Here is a 17,454-nt window from a genome sequence, read left to right as displayed (position 1 = left end):
GAGACAGAAAAGCATGGGGAGGGCTATCTGGAGACAGAGCTGGAATGAGGACTACAGACTGAGAGGGGAACCTAAATGTAAATTTGAAGAGGTGAAGAACATTGAGAAACACTTTAAAAGGACATCTGATGAATGAAATCATTGAGGCAGAAATAAAATTTTAAATTTCAATGTTGAAAAAATTGAAGGATTTAAGAAATTTGTCTTGGGGGGGATGTCATTTTAGGAGTTGCTGCTTTGAAATGTAGATGTAATGTTTTCTTTAATCTGTAGATTGTGTCTTAAATAAGAATGAAACTACTACTGAAAATTTACATGGCTTTCCAATAAACGAAGTCCCATCACTTGAAATAAATGAGGATCAGACATCTCAGCAGCAACATGTGCTGTGTTTCAGGTCTGTGCGTTTGTTCCCAGTGTAAGCATTTTGTATTAATATCTAGACAGTTAAAACCAAAATTAAACTATTTTAACCTTAATATAATACGTAGATGAATTAGGAGGAAACTGACATTGAGTGATTTTTATTTATCTTTTAAGTTAAAAGTTTTTTTCAATGGCTAGTATATTCATGTGGTTCCTAACTTAAAAGATAGAAAGAGGTACAAGTGAGAAGCCTTTTTTCCAACTCTGCTCCCAACCCTACAGTTCGAACCTTCCATAGAGGCAAGTGTTATTCATTTCTTGTGAATTCTTCCAGAGATACATAATGCATATGTAGATAAACATTTTTTAATGTAAACAGTAGCATACTATTCTGTTTTCATTTAATGTTAAATGTAGGAGATATTCCATTTTAGTCCTTTGAGAACTCTCTCATGCTGTTTTTTGTGTGTGTGTTTTAATGGCCGCACAGTATCCAATTGTATGGATACACCACGATTTACTTAGTAGGTCCCTGTTCTGGTTGTTTACATTGAGTTCAGTCTGGTAGTATTACTGTCAAGCCTGCAAAGAACAAGCTTGGATGCTTTTCAATCCTCTCCTGTGCAAATATATAAAGACCCCAATTTACATTCCCTCCAGCAAAATATGGGAGTTCCTATTTTCTCATACCTTTTCTTTTTCAAACAAAAAAACTAAGTTAATGTTTATTTTATAAAAGAAGGATAGAGGGAGATGGTTAGAGGCTCCTTGGCCCCCTAAATCATGAGATAGGATTATGTTTCTCCAACTATGAAGACTGAAAATTAGAGTTCCTGTTTGGGAACCTAAATGCCATGTCACCTAAATGCCTTGGACACAGATCAGAGGACTGCATCTGGAGAAAGGCCCCAAAGCTCCACATCACACAGGACATGATGACATACTATGTTCTTGAGTGCATGTAGCAACAAGATTCTCACACCTTTTCCAATGCAGTACTAACCACTTTTTTGGGCTTTGACAATCAAATAGAGGAGAAATATTATCTTCCTATAGTTTTAATACTCATTTGTTCTATTGTGAATGAGTATATTTCAGAGCCACTTCAGTTGTTTGTAGAACATAAGGTTTTATGATGGTAAGGGATTTTAGAGATGAGCTAGTCCACTGTGTTGTTGGACTGAGACATTGAGATAATAAGCAATTTACCCAACTAAATAATGTCGGATCTAAGCCAAGTCTCGTTTCTCATTAAGTTCTCATTAGATATAAACAGCTAAATTATTCTTCTCAGAAAAAAACTATCCTCAGTTTCTCCTACTAAGATGCTTTTTATAAAGAGACAGATTCAATTTATCTTGGGCCAGGGTTTCTCAGCTGGCACTACTGACATTCATATTGGATAATTCTTGTTGTGGGGCTGTCCTCTGCATTGCAGGATGTTGTGTAACATCCCAGACCAGTAGCACTCCTCTGGTTTGTGTCAAAGATGCTCTAGACATTGCCAGATGTCCCCTGGGGGGCCAAATTGACCCGTGTTGAGAACCACTGCACTTGGACAAGCAAAGCCTACTAATTAGAATCTGTGAGGCCCTGACACTGTAATTCCAGACTTACAGGGTTTAGCTTCAACTTACTCTTGGCAGTTGGGTTGGTCTTAGTTCCATGGGCAATACCAGAACTAAAGACAGAACTCAGGCATGTCTGGTTCTTTCTCTTCAGCCTCTGAAAAATAAGAACAGAAAGAACTAGAAATATTAGCTGGAAAAGTGGTTCTTGGCATTAACCATCCACATAAGTTTTAGGTGTAGAAAGATGGACATATATAGGATATCAACTTGTATTTATGGATTTTAATATATCACAGTTCATAAAATAAGCATCAGCTCTGGAAAATTACTATTGTATAAGTGTCATATTGCTAATACTTAGATATTAGTATGAGAAACATTTGTAAAACTGAAACGTATGTCATAATTTTAGGAAGATTCTCCGATATGAAAGTGAGGAATTAATATTGACCGACTGCCTTGAGTGGGAAAGGAAGTTTGAAGGATACATTCCAAACAAAGGTGAGGGAACATTTATGTTTTTTGCCTTAGCTTGTTTATTTTATTTTATTTATTTATTTATTTATTTATTTTGGAAGATCGGCCCTGAGCTAACATCTGTTGCCAATCTTCCTCTTTTTTTTCCCTCTCCCCAAAGCCCTGACATACAGTTGTATATCCTAGTTGTAGGTCATTCTAGTTCTTCTGTGTGGGGTGCCACCACAGCATGGCCTGATGAGCTGTGTGTAGGTCTGTGCCCAGGATCTGAACCAGTGAACCCTGGGCCGCTGAAGGAGAGTGCATGGACCCAACCACTTGGCCACCAGGCTGGCTCTGCATTGTTTATTTTAATATGTTTACATTTATCTGAAACAAAAATCTAGTGTTGCCGAACTTTATAGTTTTGTTATTCAAAATAGCAAGAATTTTCATTTCTCAACATATGTTCACTAGTATCTCTGTGCTAAAATGGTAGATGACTTATAAGGTGTAAGCAATTAGAATGTTAGCCATCATTCCTGGGAGTTAAATGTCTGCCTATTTTATTGTTAGATTTTTTATGACTTTTTGAGTGACATCTATATCTAGTATTGTTTAGTTATGCAAAATATTTTCTGAATGAAAATGACCTAAATAAATATGGAACAAATTTTCTGATATTTCCTTAATCTTATTTGGAGAAGCTTTTTAGAAAAAATCATTTGTGTCCTGAGTGAAGGCCTTAGATGCTGATGTACAGTGAGTTGTTTGAGGTTGAATTCTTATAAAATCCAAGGTGAGCAGAATGCTGTTTACTATGTAGCAACATATATGAGAATGAATATCGCTACGTTTTAGTGGGAACAGAAGCAGACAGTCAATGCTCAGTATTTGTATGACAAAGTTTTGTAGTCGATGTTTTTTTGTTTTGCTTTAAGGTAAGAGTTTGATTCTGGAAGCCCCAGTTTATTTGGCGTGAGGTCGTCTTATCAGCTGGCTGACTTGCAATCAAGGTCCCGTTTTCTTCTCTACCTTTTAAAAGTCTCATCTTTACCTTAGCAGAAGATCTTATTCCCCTTGCAGTTGGTCAAAAAAGACTCCTTAAGGCAGAAATATTCAAACGGTTTGAAGAACTGGTGGACGATTTGGAATACCAATGAGGCGAAAAGGATACCACCTGTGCAGACCTAGGTGGATTCTGGGACATGGCCAGCCTTCAGGTATGTGGTCAGGACTTGGAATGGCATAACTTTTGAGTCGCATGTTTTTGGAAGCGAGGTAACAGTAGTAAAATGGGAGTAGTAGAGGCTGCTTAGGTATCTGTAATATTAAATGAGATATTAGCCCCTTTACAAACTGTAAAGCACTGTCTAAATTTTATGGCTGCTGTCCCCTCCTCCTGCATACTGTCAGGGTAATTTCTAAATGGGTTGGAAATTGAGATTCTATTCAGAGCATACTGAACTTTGACCACTAGGCTATCAGGGCTGGCTCTGGAGTTCATTTTTGTGTATGGTGTAGGAAAGAGCCAAAATTCGTATTTTTCTTGCAGATATCCACTTTTCCCAGTACTGTTTGTTGGAAAAAACTATCTTTTCCTCATTGAATTGCATTGGCACTTTTGTTGAAAATCAATTGGTCATAAGTGTAATCCTGAGTATTTTTGACATTTGAATTTTTTTGAGAGAGGGAGATTGAGAGTACCTATTTGTATAAATGCATAGTACGGAGGCTCAAAGCATATTTACCCAACTGTTGACAGTGGTTACCACTTTGAGGAGACTGGAAATACCAGAAGGATGGGGATCATATATTCCCATCCTGCTAGTATGTGTATTATTTGAATCCTTTAAAATGAGATTGTGTCAGGGTCAGCCCAGTGGTATAGTGGTTAAATTTGGCACACTCCACTTCATTGGCCCAGGGTTTGCGGGTTCTGATCCCAGGCATGGACCTACACCACTCATCAAGCCATGCTGTGGTGGTGACCCACGTACAAAATAGAGGAAGACTGGCACAGATGTTAGCTCAGGGCCAGTCTTCCTCAAGCAAAAAAAGAAGAGGATTGGTAACAGATGTTAGGGCCGATCTTCCTCACTAAAAAAATAAAAATGAAAATACAATGAGATTGTGTCAAGAGAAAGAGAAGGCAAGCTACCGACTAGGGGAAAATTTTGCAAAAGACCTATCTGATAAAGGACTGTTTTCTAAAATATACAAAGAACTCTTAAAACTCAACAATGATAAAACAAGCAACCTGATTTAAAAAATGGACAAAAGAACTGAACAGACAGACACTTAATCAAAGAAGACAGATGGACGGCAAGTAAGTGTATGAAGAGATAAGATGCTCAACATCATATGCCCTTAGAGAATTGCTGGTTAAAAGTACAATGAGACACCAGTACACACCTGTTAGAATGGCAAAGATCCAAACCGCTGACAACACCGGATGCTGGTGAGGATGTGGAGCAACAGGAGCACTCATTCATCACTGGTGGGGATGCAAAATGGTGCAGCCACTTTGGAAGACAGTTTGGCAGTTTCTTACAAAACTAAACAGTCTTACCATGAGATCCTGCAGTCACACTCCTTGGAGTTTACCCAAATGAGCTGAAAACCCGTGTCCACACAAAAATGTGCACACAGATGTTTATAGCAGCACCGTTCATAATTGCCAAGACTTGGAAGCAAGGAATATGCTCCTCAGTAGGAGAAGGGATAAATAAACTGTAAAAAAAAAAAAAACTCAAAAAAACACAAAAGGGAGAGAGATTGTGTTCACATTGTATAATTTAGGATATCTCTCCTACCATTTTAGTCATCAAAATAGTTTGGGAGAGTTATTCACATATGACATCCTTTATTAGATTTTTGAGGTTTATAACATAAAATAACAATGAACAATTTTACCATATAAGAATTGATTTGAATACTAAATTTAAAATGACAGTCTAATTTTATGTCACCAGTCCAAGTTGTTGTCAATTTGTTTGAAGCTTTTGTGGATTAGTTTGTAAATTTAATATGGTTAGCATTAATCTGATAATCTTGTGCTTTATTTATTAACAGATACAGGACCTGCACCAGAAATTCAACAATCTGACCATACTTGTGGATGGGAGAAAGCCAGCAATACGAGCAAAGATGTGTTTCAGGCAAATTTGTAGATTTCTAATATAGACTGTTTTACTTTAATGAATTTAAGCTTTAGAAACATTTAGCCGAGTGGTTAAGTTCGCGTGGCTCTGCTGCGGCGGCACGGGGTTCAGATCCTGGGCACCGACATGGCACTGCTCGTCAGGCCACGTTGAGGTGGCGTCTCACATCCCACAACTAGAAGGATGTGCAACTAAGATATACAACTGTGTAAAGGGAGGGTTTGGGGAGATAAAAGTAGAAAAAAAAAGAGAAACATTTAGCTTCAGGTTTTTCATCATTTCACAAAACGTGTCCTCTATTACTTACAATGTCCTGATTGTCTTGAAAAACTGAGGAAAAGTCAACACAAAATTCAGGATGGTTATTTCTGGGCGGGGAGGTGGGGTTGAGATTGAATTTGGTCCCCCTGAGAGCTTCTGAGCTGCTAAGTAGCAGTATGTACCTGTGTGTTTTATTCTTTAAACTGTTACCTATACATTGTTTTGTAGTAATAATAGCAGTAATACATAATTTATATAATGTGCCAACTATGCTTCCCAGGCCCTCACACACATTGACTCAGTTAATCCTCACAACAGTCCTGTGAGGTGGGTGCCGTTATCCCCGGGTGGGGAATCTGAGGCCAGGAAGACTTGAGCACGTGCCCAGGGTGGAGCTGGGTTTCTCACTCCAGAACCCATGTTCTTAACCCACAGGCTATGCCATCTCTCTGCTTTCTATACTCTTGTGCGTGATGTATTTCAAAATGAAAGAACTTTTTAAGGAGAAAAGAGGAACAATGACTCTTAGACTCTCTCTCTTCCAAAATTTTATCATGTAAAATTTCCTATTTTCTCTGTAAAATTGGCTTTGTTGACATGATAGATTCCATTCTTATCTATTTGTAGTAATTTTTTCCTAAAATATTTTAACTCCAAGCTTTTGGTTCAGATTGCTACTTCTCAAGCCACCTTGGAGCCCTGCCACTTTTTCTTTTAGATTTTAGAAAAAGCCTGTGGTTGTAAAATCAGGTTTCTGAACTGCTACTTTATTATGCTATGTAATCCAAATAAAAACTCTGTTTTGAATTCTATCTTAGGAGTTTAAGATGTTAGAGTATTAAAGGATTATTGTAGGATTGTTTTACTAATGAAGTCTCCTTATTTTACTAATGAAGTAATGTCTTACTAATGACAAAGGTCCTGAGGACAGTGACGAGATTGATTGAATGAATTTCAAGTCTATTAAACAAGAAGGATGCTGGGACATTTGGACCTCCTGTGGGCATTTCTTATCGGGTGCTTAGTCCTGGGAACATAACACCATCAGTGACTCAGATAACGGCTGTGTCAAGATAGCGTTATATCAGAGCCTTGTAATTCTGCCCCTTACCACCAGTGTTTCTCTCCTACATTATTTTATAGGCCACCGTTAAGACTACTGAACAGTTAAAATCAAACTAATCTTTTATCTGTACTTAGGACCATTCCCCCAGACCTCTTATTTATTGACCTCTCATTCCATCAGTTAGCCTTGTTCTCTCTTTTCCATCAGTTTTTAGACATGTTGAAGGGTCCTATCTTTGTTTACATTAAACCGCAACCACAACTAATTCCTTGAGGGCAGGAACTTTGTCCTTTACCTTTGACCCCCAGCCTGTTTAGCACATACTAGGAACTTGATAAGCATAAGACACATGTGTGAAATATTTTAGGTATGCTTTATTTATTTTTCTTATAAGATGGTAATGAGTCGCTTTAGTAAATGTCATAATTTCTCTTTGTAGGAAAAAGTTGTTTCAGGTATAGCAAGTGGACCAAAACAGGACGATGCTGGGATCGCAGATGGGGGTCACCTCACTGCTGTGAAGAAGGCAGTGAGAGAGAGAATGCAGCCAGGAGAGCAGGCTGAGGCCTTGGGCTCTGCGGTGCCGAAGGAAGTTGATCTTATAGCGTTTGACGCTGGATCTTTTAGAATAGAAAGTCCCGTTAAATCGTCCTCAGGTTAGTTTTTCTGCTGAGACTACTTAAGAAAAGTACTTGGGTTGGATGGGAGCTTGTACAGGAGGTGTAAAAGTTTTCACAGGAAGCGATATAAGCTGTCTGTGATTTCTGGAAAATAGACCACATCCTCACCACCAAACACTTGCAGATTTCGTTTGATGGATGGGATTAGATTACCTGAAGTGACATATCTCCTAAAGTTGCTTTTCTGTGTTTTCTAAGTGACTTCACTTCTGTTATTAGCCCCTAACCCCACGGTCCTGGGAGGAAGGTCACAGGTCCCAAGAGGGAAGGGAGATGATGAGCATGAGGAGTGAGGTGATTTTCTTCAGGTTGGTGGCAGGCTGGATGAGAATTTCAGCAGCAAAGGAAGCTTAGTCACCAAACCATCACACTTCTCTGGCTGTGCTTAAAAAATGATGCTTAGGGAAGGTGGGTTTGGTTTTATTTTCATTTGTATCAAAACTTTTGCCCAGATCTTTTTGAAACACAGTAAATGTGCTAATTTTATAATAATCCAATGAAATCAGCTGAGGTAGAGCCCAGTTGTGGTAGACCTATTAAAAATCGACAACAGGCACCAGGCCTTCCTGGTGGCATAGTGGCCGGGCTTGTGCACTACTCTTCAGTGGCCCAGGGTTTGCCGGTTTGAATCCTGGGCACAGACCTACACACTGTTCATCAAGCCATGCTGCAGTGGTATCTCATATACAAAATAGAGGAAGATTGCCACAGACGTTGGCTCAGCGGCCATCTTCCTCACCAAAAAAAAAAAAAAAAATCAACAGCAGATACTAATCCATGTTGGATATAAGTAGCATTTTACATTAGACCAAACTATTTGGGATCCTTCATTGTTTGTGAAGACTCAATTAGAGAAATTCCCTGAAGTTTTTTTAGTTCTCCTCCTTTTCAACACACATCCTCAAACCTTTCTTCAAAATGACCAATTTTTCTTCCCTAATGCCTACTTCTACCTACTTTGTTGCAATTGTCATGCATTAGGAAAGGGCTCTTGTGTTTTTGTTATAATATAGCATGTGATGGTTTTGCCTCCTCTCTTCTGCTGCTCTGGGGTGCTCTTCTGGCTGGGGCCTAATGCAAAATAAACATCACCTTGGCCGGACATTTCATGTTCTCCAGCTGTGTTCTTCATTGGGAGTCTTTTGGGCACCTTTAATATTACAAGCATGAGATTTGTTTGTAGGAGACCCTTTTTATACTGAAATGAAGGATGAGAATTTTACTAAGAAATCTTTAACGACATTGAAAAACTGTTATATCATGAGATGACCTACATTTTTGTTTTAGCATTTGATATATGGAACTTCTCATATCTTTCAAAGCTTCGTCCATTTCTAATAACCCTTGACTGTGAGAATATTTAAAAAGTTAAAAATTCTTTTTTTTCAGCAGTATTTGATAATAAAAATCTCATGACTGAATGCCATCTTCTTGATTCAGTAAGTTTTCCAACTTAATCTGAAAAGATCTTTTATATTCTAGATTTGTTTTATAAAATGAATATTACTCAGTTTTTAATTGAAATGCAGTTTAAAATTTACATCTTGTTATTTCTTTACTCTGAAATCCATTTATTATTCGTTTTTATCAAAATGGGAACAAAATTTCATGTTAACATACTTTAAAATATAGTTTGTTTTAGTAGTAAACTCTGAAGGTGTATTTCCTTATGTGACTTATGTGTCAAATGTGCTGTGACGAGTCGGTTGAGTACTTGAATATCTAACATGTGGCCTGGGTTATGCAGGTGTTTCTAAGCGATGCAGGAAAGTATAAGGCAAGGTTTCCGTCCATCTGAAGCATGCGCTTGGGGACACCATGTCTAGCCTAGCTTCAGTTGTCATTGGCTGTTTTTGTTCTAATTTGCTTAGATTACTCTATTTATGTTCTATTTTATTTGGAAGCCCCCAGCCTTTACTTTTGGTGACCTCTTGCCTCTATCTCCAGCTCCAGCATTAGCCCTCTTGGCGGGCTTCCTGTGGATGCTCTCATCACTCCCGTGTTGCCTCATGTCCAGGCACAGTTGCACACATTTAATCTCTTATGAGGAGAGGGATATGAAAGTGTTATGTTCCTAAAGCATGTTGTAACTTCAGGGTTCCATTTCCCTCATCCACCCTCTGCCCCTCTCAGGCAAAGCGTCTGCCTCGTGTTCAGGGCCACTGGCACGGGCACGATGCATCAGTGCTCTCTTGCCCACTGAGTGTTTGCTGCCCTGGTTTTCTGCTCTTCCACGTGGTTTAGTTCAGCGACCTGGGGTAGACCTTTGCCAGGTGATTTTAATGTGTAGCCCAGCTGACAACTCCGGTGTACAGCCTTACCTTGAAATTTTCCAGGGCAATTGCTAAAATGGTTCAGGGAATGGCCTTGGTTTGTTGATCTTTGATTTCAGAATATCAACAATTCATTACAGCAAGTGTAGGATCAAACAGCAGCAACTGTTGTTAACCTCATGAAGCCTGGCCAATGCTTGGCTTCCTGAAGCCACCAGTTCCTTCAGGACCTCTGTTATCTTGGCTTTCATTGGCTCTTAAAGATGCCTTCTTGGTGTTCAGGCTTCTGGGTGGCTGGGTGTCTCCGGGGCATAAGGAAGTATGTTACTGTGACCCACACTCTGGTCCTTCTTGGTTCCAGCTGCTTTTAATCACAGGCTGAGACCGGAGGGTCAGGCATTTCAGCATAAGCCCTATTTATAGAAATCTGACTTCATCTTGTTCCTAGATCTGAACTCAGAATGATATGTTCTGATAATATGTAATCTTATAAGTAAATCTGGAAGCTAATGAATCATAATGTTCTGTTTTTTATATATTAGTAATATGACTACAAGTACTTCACAGTTATCTATACATTATCTTGCTGATAAATCTTAGTACCTTATAATTTACTGTCCCTGTGAATTCTTTTCTACTTCTGTATATATTAGAATTTTGATTTTTTGATATATTTTTTGTTGATCCCCCTGTCCATTTCACACCCAAATTATGACTTGCTCCATGGCATCATTTGAGCCTGAACTGGGGCTTGAGGGGGAACAGAGGAAAGGATCCCACAGGATCCTACTAGTAAAAGGCACCTTGAGTGCTGCTGTATGGGTTAGGATTTATGGACTCTACATAAGTGGCTTAAGATGTGGCCTCAGTTTTATTCAACCTGCATGTGCTGCTGAGTCCATTTACATGTTAATCACCCTTTCAATGAAAAAAGCTATAGTTTTGACATTATATCTGCTGGAAAGTAGCATAATCATTATATTAATAATTTTATTAGGTACAAAAATGTTATTTATGTTATTAATTAATCCACTATTAACTTGCAATGTTGCAGACTAAGTTGGTGAAACTTGAGTGTTACTTTAGTGACTTCTCTGACTTTGTTCTCTAGCCACGCCCTGGGTGCAGTGATCCCTTCACGCAGGTGGAGGAGAGGTGACAGGAGCATGCCAGACACACTTCCTTTGGTGGGGGCTTAATTGCCTTTTCACCTCGAGTGCCTCCTAATGGAAATCAACCAGAAGAACTATGAATTAAAAAAAGCAAAACTTTTTTTCATAATCTCCATGCTGCAGTGTATTCTTCGAATACTGAAAAGTTAAAAAATATGGATTAATGTTCAAGTATATAGTGTTATCTAATGTCCTAATAGTTAATATTTACTATAGTGTGTTTTAGATATGATACTGTTTTTTCAGGGGAAGTGGGGATATTTTTTACTTTATGCAGAATAAAAATGCACTGTGCCTAGCCTCTCTTGTTTAAAATGTTTTAAGCTTAGGGCCGGCCCCATGGCCGAGGGGTTAAGTTTGTGCACTACTCTGCGGTGGCCCAGGTTTCACTCGTTCAGAAATGGCACCGCTCATCAGGCCACGCTGAGGCGGTGTCCCATGTGCCACAACTAGAAGGACCACAACTAAAAATATACAACTACGTAACGGGGGGATTTGGGGAGAAATAGCGAAAGAAAAAAAAACGTTGGCAACTGACATAACAACTGCTGACAATCTTTAAAAAAACAAAACAAAACTTTAAGCTTAAACCTAAGTATGTTCACAGCTTATGAACATTCTTCAGTTTAATCAAAATATGTTAAACTTTGACAGAAATATTTACATCCTTTCATACGCTATTCTTCGTTTGAACTCTTAAATTTATTGGTGTTGAGCAGCTTTGCAGGCTGCATTTTCCAGGTGTACTGCGTTTCTTTAGATGAGCTTTCTGGATTCTGAACTCAGTTTACATGCTGCTGTTTCAAACGGTCAAATTATTAGAGGTGCCCATTAAAGTTTTGCCTTTTTCATTTTTCCTTTTACATAACTGACAACCTTTGAAGGAAATGCCTTCTTCCTTTGAAGAGAATTATATCAATCACAATGGGTTTGAAATGTTATTTTATAAGACTCTTACCTATGAAATTGTAGAAGACAGGACCGTCAGAATAACGGAGCACCAAAAAGACTCGGAGTAGCTAAAGTTTGTGACCAGACCTGGGTCCAGTTGTTTCTGTCAGCAAATGGGTTGAGGGTTGCAGGTGTTGACCAAACAAGCAGGAACTTGATGGATAACCCCTCAAGATTAGGGGTTTGCAAACAAGAAAAGAAAACGCATCCACTTCTGTTGTCAAAGGAATGTGTGTTCGGCTTGTGGGGGAGACTGTGTTTATTATCAAGTCCATGTGAGCAGTTGGGAGGCTGTGTGAGGAATGTTCCCAGAATGCCTAGTCTTACCCGAGATTAAGGTGGCTTTTAATCATTAAGTCTGTCAATGCATAATTCAAACAAGACATGCAGAACAAAGAAATATATATAGAAGTTAGGGTTTACTAAGGGTGCAGAGCCAGGAACATGTACCAGAGGTGAGTACAAAATAACAATATGCAACATAAAATAATATTTGCCCTCGAGGATAAAGTAGATGAGAATGAGACAGAGTCTGTAAACATGGTTTTCCTCTGTGGTAGGTTTAATAAGATGTACTACTGAATCGTTCAGAAAGCTTTTGGCGGTTAAGTAGCAGTAAAGTGAACTCAAACTGGCTTAACAATAAGTTATCAGGATGATTCGAGACACTTTACTATCAACAGCTCAGTGATGGCATCAAGGTCCACATTCGGTTTGTAGTTCACTTGGTCACACTCGGTGCGACACTCGGTGTCGGCTTCTCCAAGGCTGGGTCCTTTCAGGGTCATAAGATGGCTGTAGGTGGTAATCAGAGCTTTGTCTTTCCCTTTGGTTGGGCCAACTGATGCCACTTGCCCATCTGCAGATCAATAGGAGTCAGTAGGGGATGCGAAACAGGGAATAAATGGGAAGGCAGCCATCAGTGTCTCCTACAACTAGAAAGAGTGTTCCTGGGCTATTGGACTCTAGAATCATGAGGCCTGAGAAAACTCTTTGAAGACCAAATGGAAGGAAACTGCTTGAGTAGAACAAGAGCCTTTCTAAAATCAAAAAGAAAGAGCATTTCCATTTATTGAAGACTACTACATGACGACCCCTTTGCAAACAATATTTCGTGATCACAGTAACTCTACAGAAGATGTACTATACTGCCCATTTTATAGACAAAGGAACCGAGGCTCAGAGGAGTTATTTTGTGTAAGCATATTTCCCTCTTTCCTCCAAAGCTTATGTTCTTCCATTTAACCATAGGAGAAGGGCGGTCAAGACCAGATGTTAGGTTAAGGGATTTATGTAGTTTTTAAAATGTGCTGTGATGTGCTGCCCAATCCCTCTGAAGGACTGAAGAATGAACTCCTCTAGTCATCAGAAGTGCAGACCCCCCCGCAGCTATCATCCCCTGTGAGAAGGGCCTCAGGTGAAGATAGACCCTTCACCCACGTTTCTGCCCTGTTTCCCAGGTGGCCTGTACTTGTTGACTAGAGATGAGCTACAAGGACCTGTCCCCCTCTTGACTACTCTAAAGTATCATCCCAGCTTCAGCTCCCCTGCAGGGTGGGCTGAGGCATCCACGCCCCGTGTCCTCCTCTGCCCAATCCTGTACCTTCTTGCCCCTACAGCAGTTGATCTCAAGAGCGCTCCCTCATAAACCTCTTGCATTCTGATCTCTTTGCTTCCCGGGGAACCCAGCCTGTGACAATGAGCAATTTAAAGTACTTGAGAAGATGGTATTGTAGAGACAATAATAGATACAATAATATTTTGGTCTTCTATAAAATGAAGTGGTGTGACCACAACCTAGTTTTGAAATTTTATTATTCTTTGGGCTTGCTGGGAGAAAGGAAGGGCAGAAAGGCATAGTTAAGAATGTTGACAATGGGAACTATTAAACCTTTGAATCTGATGTACGTTTAATTAAGAAATGACTTTTTTCCCCTCTACAAATTTAGAGATTTCATAAAAACCAAGAAAACCTATGGGGAGGTAGTCTCATGTCGGTATCCAATACTGATTTGAAAGCAGTGAAGTATAGTTTAGAGACAAAATAGGATTTAAAAGGAGTCAAAAGAAATAGAATGCTAACCGTCATTGCCTATGGGTCAAGGGTCATCTATGGGTAAACTCTTTCTGCTTTTCTCATTTCCTGAATATATTTTATTTCCTGAAGTAAGAAAACAGGAAAATGATTTCCTTGTAGCATCTCCTGGTTTTTATGAAACCCAGGAAGAGAGAGGTTAATTTTTGGGTAGTATTTACTTCTATTTCTTGTCTTAAAAAATATTTTAGGAAGCATAGAAAGCTTTGGGAGACTCCAACACAGTATTAATATTCTAAATATTTCTTTTTCCATTGTGCATTATTGAAAATAAATGCACATATGATTAAATGACATATGAAGACAGGTAAATCTTACAGTATTTATTAAATGGATGATTTACAAGTAGGACATCGATGAATAAAGGTAAAACTTTTCACTCATAGTGTACATGAACCCTTTAAATGTGCAAAGTTTACATTCAATTTCATTTTTTTAAAAAGCATCTGCCCCTTTAAGATTATATCATAGTGTGTGAAGCACTGGTGAGATTTATGTCACCAGAAATTCACAGTTTGCTGATTTCTCTGAGATTTCTCTTCTGATGATTGTACTGCAATAAGTGAGCATCACTGACCACAACCTTGAAGTGGTCAGCTTCAACCAGCACTTGTATCTGAAATGGCACATATGCAGAACTGTTAGAAATGCCCATTAATTTCAAAACCAGTCTGCCTGAGCTCAGGATGCCCGATGTTCCATCTTGTAGATCATTTGTGGAACTGATTAAAGTGCAGAAAGAGTAACGTTACAGCAAAAATAAACTCTAGATTATTTAAAGGTTTACACAAAACAAAATGATAAAATTGTTAGAAAAAATATATAGTTGAAGCCATAAAGGAGAACATTAATAAAAACATAAAGTTTACGTTAAAACTTAAAGTTTTTTTATGGTCTAAAACACATAAAAGTAAAAAATAAACACTAAAGTAGGACACCCCTAATAGAATGGCAAATGTTATGAAGCTCTGTAATAACCAGTTTTGGCAAGAGTAGGGAAAACACACTCTTCCAGGAGCTTGTGGATGTGTTAATCTTCACATCCTTCAGAAGGGGCACTTTGGCAATATCTTCTCTAAGTTTTAAACATGTCTATTCTTTGAATAAAATTGTTCTTCTAGGGAGCAAAGATTTATAAGGATAGTTATTACAGTATTTCAGTAAAATAAATAAATAAACCTTCCCAGGTTTTATTTGTTTGGAATTTTCCATATTCCAAATTTTCATCAATAGAGAACTGGTTGAATTATCACACACGTAGACAATGACATACCATTGGGTAACAATGTTCAAGAGGAAAAGATGTCCACCAGATGTAGAATAGGGTCCCTCCTCTCCCTGCCCTCGAGGAGCTTACAGTCGAGCTGTTTGCTGCCCACTCTACAGCCAGCCATGGCCCAACAGGGAGGACCTAGGAAATATTTATTGAAGCAGCACTTAAAAACAAAAAGTGTGCTGTGTGTCGTAGACGATACTGGAAAGATATTCACCAAGTTGCAACTTTTGTGAGGATGGTGGAAGGGATGAAGGATGGAGGACTTTTTAGCCACTTAAAAAATATATTTTTTTTCATAAAACAGGCATGTATTCATTTTAGAATTAAAAAAAGATTTTCGTTTTGATTGCTGTGCCAACTATGTTGATTTAAGGAGGCAAGTCTCAGTCCAACTGCACCGCAAAGACTTTCTGCCTTTTTTTATTAAGGATGATATTTTTCTCATTTCCAGAAGAGCTTAAACTCAGAGTGGTGGCCGCAAGCACGACAGCTGCTCCTGGCCCTGTTCCAGCCTGCAACGCCTGGTCCCCTGGGATGGGGAGGAGATGTCCTAGTTAGGTGTCTCAGGAGAGCTGGTGAAAATTCATTTCAAGTGCATTGTGGTTTAGAGCGAGTCCCATGAGCAACAGACATTTTCAATATCTCATAGTAGCAATAACTTACTTTGAATGGTTTACCACTTTCAAATGGGAAAACCGCCTGTCTTTCTTCCTTTCCCCAGACATTATCCTGCTTTGTATTGCAAACAACGACTCTCCTGTTGTTCTCACTGAAGTGCGGGTTAAAGTGGAAGGCGACATCATGCCCTCTCTTGAAATCTCAAGCAAGCCTGTTTTAAACCAAAGACCAGTGTTAGTAATATGATTGAAGCTGTGCATTTGTATCAAGTGAAGAACATGCAATTTTCTAAAGAGAAATCATTGTATAAATACATGGCAATTTTCTAAACAGAAAGCACACTGGACAGTACCCTAGGCCAAGTACTGGATGTAACACAGTAGCATCTGAAAGGAAGCAAGACAACGTGCTGAGTTTTTTGCCTCGTTGTCTTGATCACGTCACTCTAGTCAGCTGTCATTCCCTCTTTACTGCCTCTACCCATGAAAGCTCCTCAAGGTTTTCTCACAGAGGTTTAGGGCCACTCAGAGGGCACTTTATGCTTTACTTTGCAGAGAATAACGGTTCCTCCTTCCTGCCCTGCCAGCCTGCTTTTAATACCTATTAACGGCAAACTGGTCACACAAATAAGAGCTTTCAAATACTTGGCTTCCTAATAGTTAACCAAAAGCCAAGTCCTGACACAGCCAGAACTAGACAACATCGTTAAAGTTCAGTATTCCATCGCTAAGTTGTAAAGTCGTGACAATAAATGTGATCAACATTCCATGATGTCAAGCGGAACTAATGAAAGTGCTGCTTGGCTTTTTGACCCCAGTTCCTGTACTTGGATGCCAAGGCAAACACAAGTCCTGGCTGTCGAAGCACTAACTCTTTCCCTCAGTGTCTCAGCGAACCCCATAGTGCACTGACATCACAATCAGCAGGTGCTCTGGCTTTAAAGCAACGTCTGTACTCTAGACCTTTTAACAATGATTCTCTGTATATTTTGATTCACCCAGTAATGGGCACATACACCACAACTGTGTCTTCCAATGATTAAATGCACAGGGAAAGGACCAAGATAGCCAAATGGCAATAGAATGTGTATTTGACTGAATATCCAATGCCTATATTTCCTCTGCAGTGAAAAGCAAGATACTGTCATCTCTACCGCCTTCATCGTTCTTTTTTTCATGTAATTCCTCACATAGAATTTGCAGGACCAAGCAATAACTTTTTCAGTTTAGACCACCTTAGCCACTTCAACCAAAATTAGTTTTGACCGGCCACAGTGTCACTCTGCATCTCTAGTGTTACTGGAGCTAAAGTTTCCAGTGCAACAGCCCTAAATAAAGCAAAGATATATATACCAGTGTGGTTCTGCGTGAGAGGGGTTGTACAGGGAGGAGAGCAGGTATTAACAAATCGTGAGTGCTGTATGCACAGGGTAAGGTGTGCTGGGTCCTACCTTATGTTGGGAGGAAAGATGGACAAGGACATAGGCAGAGGATATACATGTTTCA

The 17,454-nt window shown here is 39.2% G+C and overlaps 1 long non-coding RNA gene across 1 annotated transcript; it reads left to right on the top strand.

Annotated features, from left to right (window-relative positions):
- Nucleotides 1–260: 260 nt before the first annotated feature.
- On the top strand, nt 261–8,304 carry LOC123287405 (uncharacterized). Its single transcript, XR_011504579.1, has 4 exons — nt 261–397; nt 2,350–2,438; nt 3,335–3,616; nt 5,469–8,304. It is a non-coding gene; the product is annotated as an uncharacterized lncRNA (long non-coding RNA).
- Nucleotides 8,305–17,454: the final 9,150 nt, after the last annotated feature.

The sequence above is a fragment of the Equus asinus genome, chromosome 7, assembly GCF_041296235.1.
Source record: "Equus asinus isolate D_3611 breed Donkey chromosome 7, EquAss-T2T_v2, whole genome shotgun sequence".
In the NCBI taxonomy this organism is placed as follows: Eukaryota; Metazoa; Chordata; class Mammalia; order Perissodactyla; family Equidae; genus Equus; species Equus asinus.
Note: the sequence above shows the minus strand (reverse complement) of the source record. Positions and strands in the feature narration are given on the sequence as shown.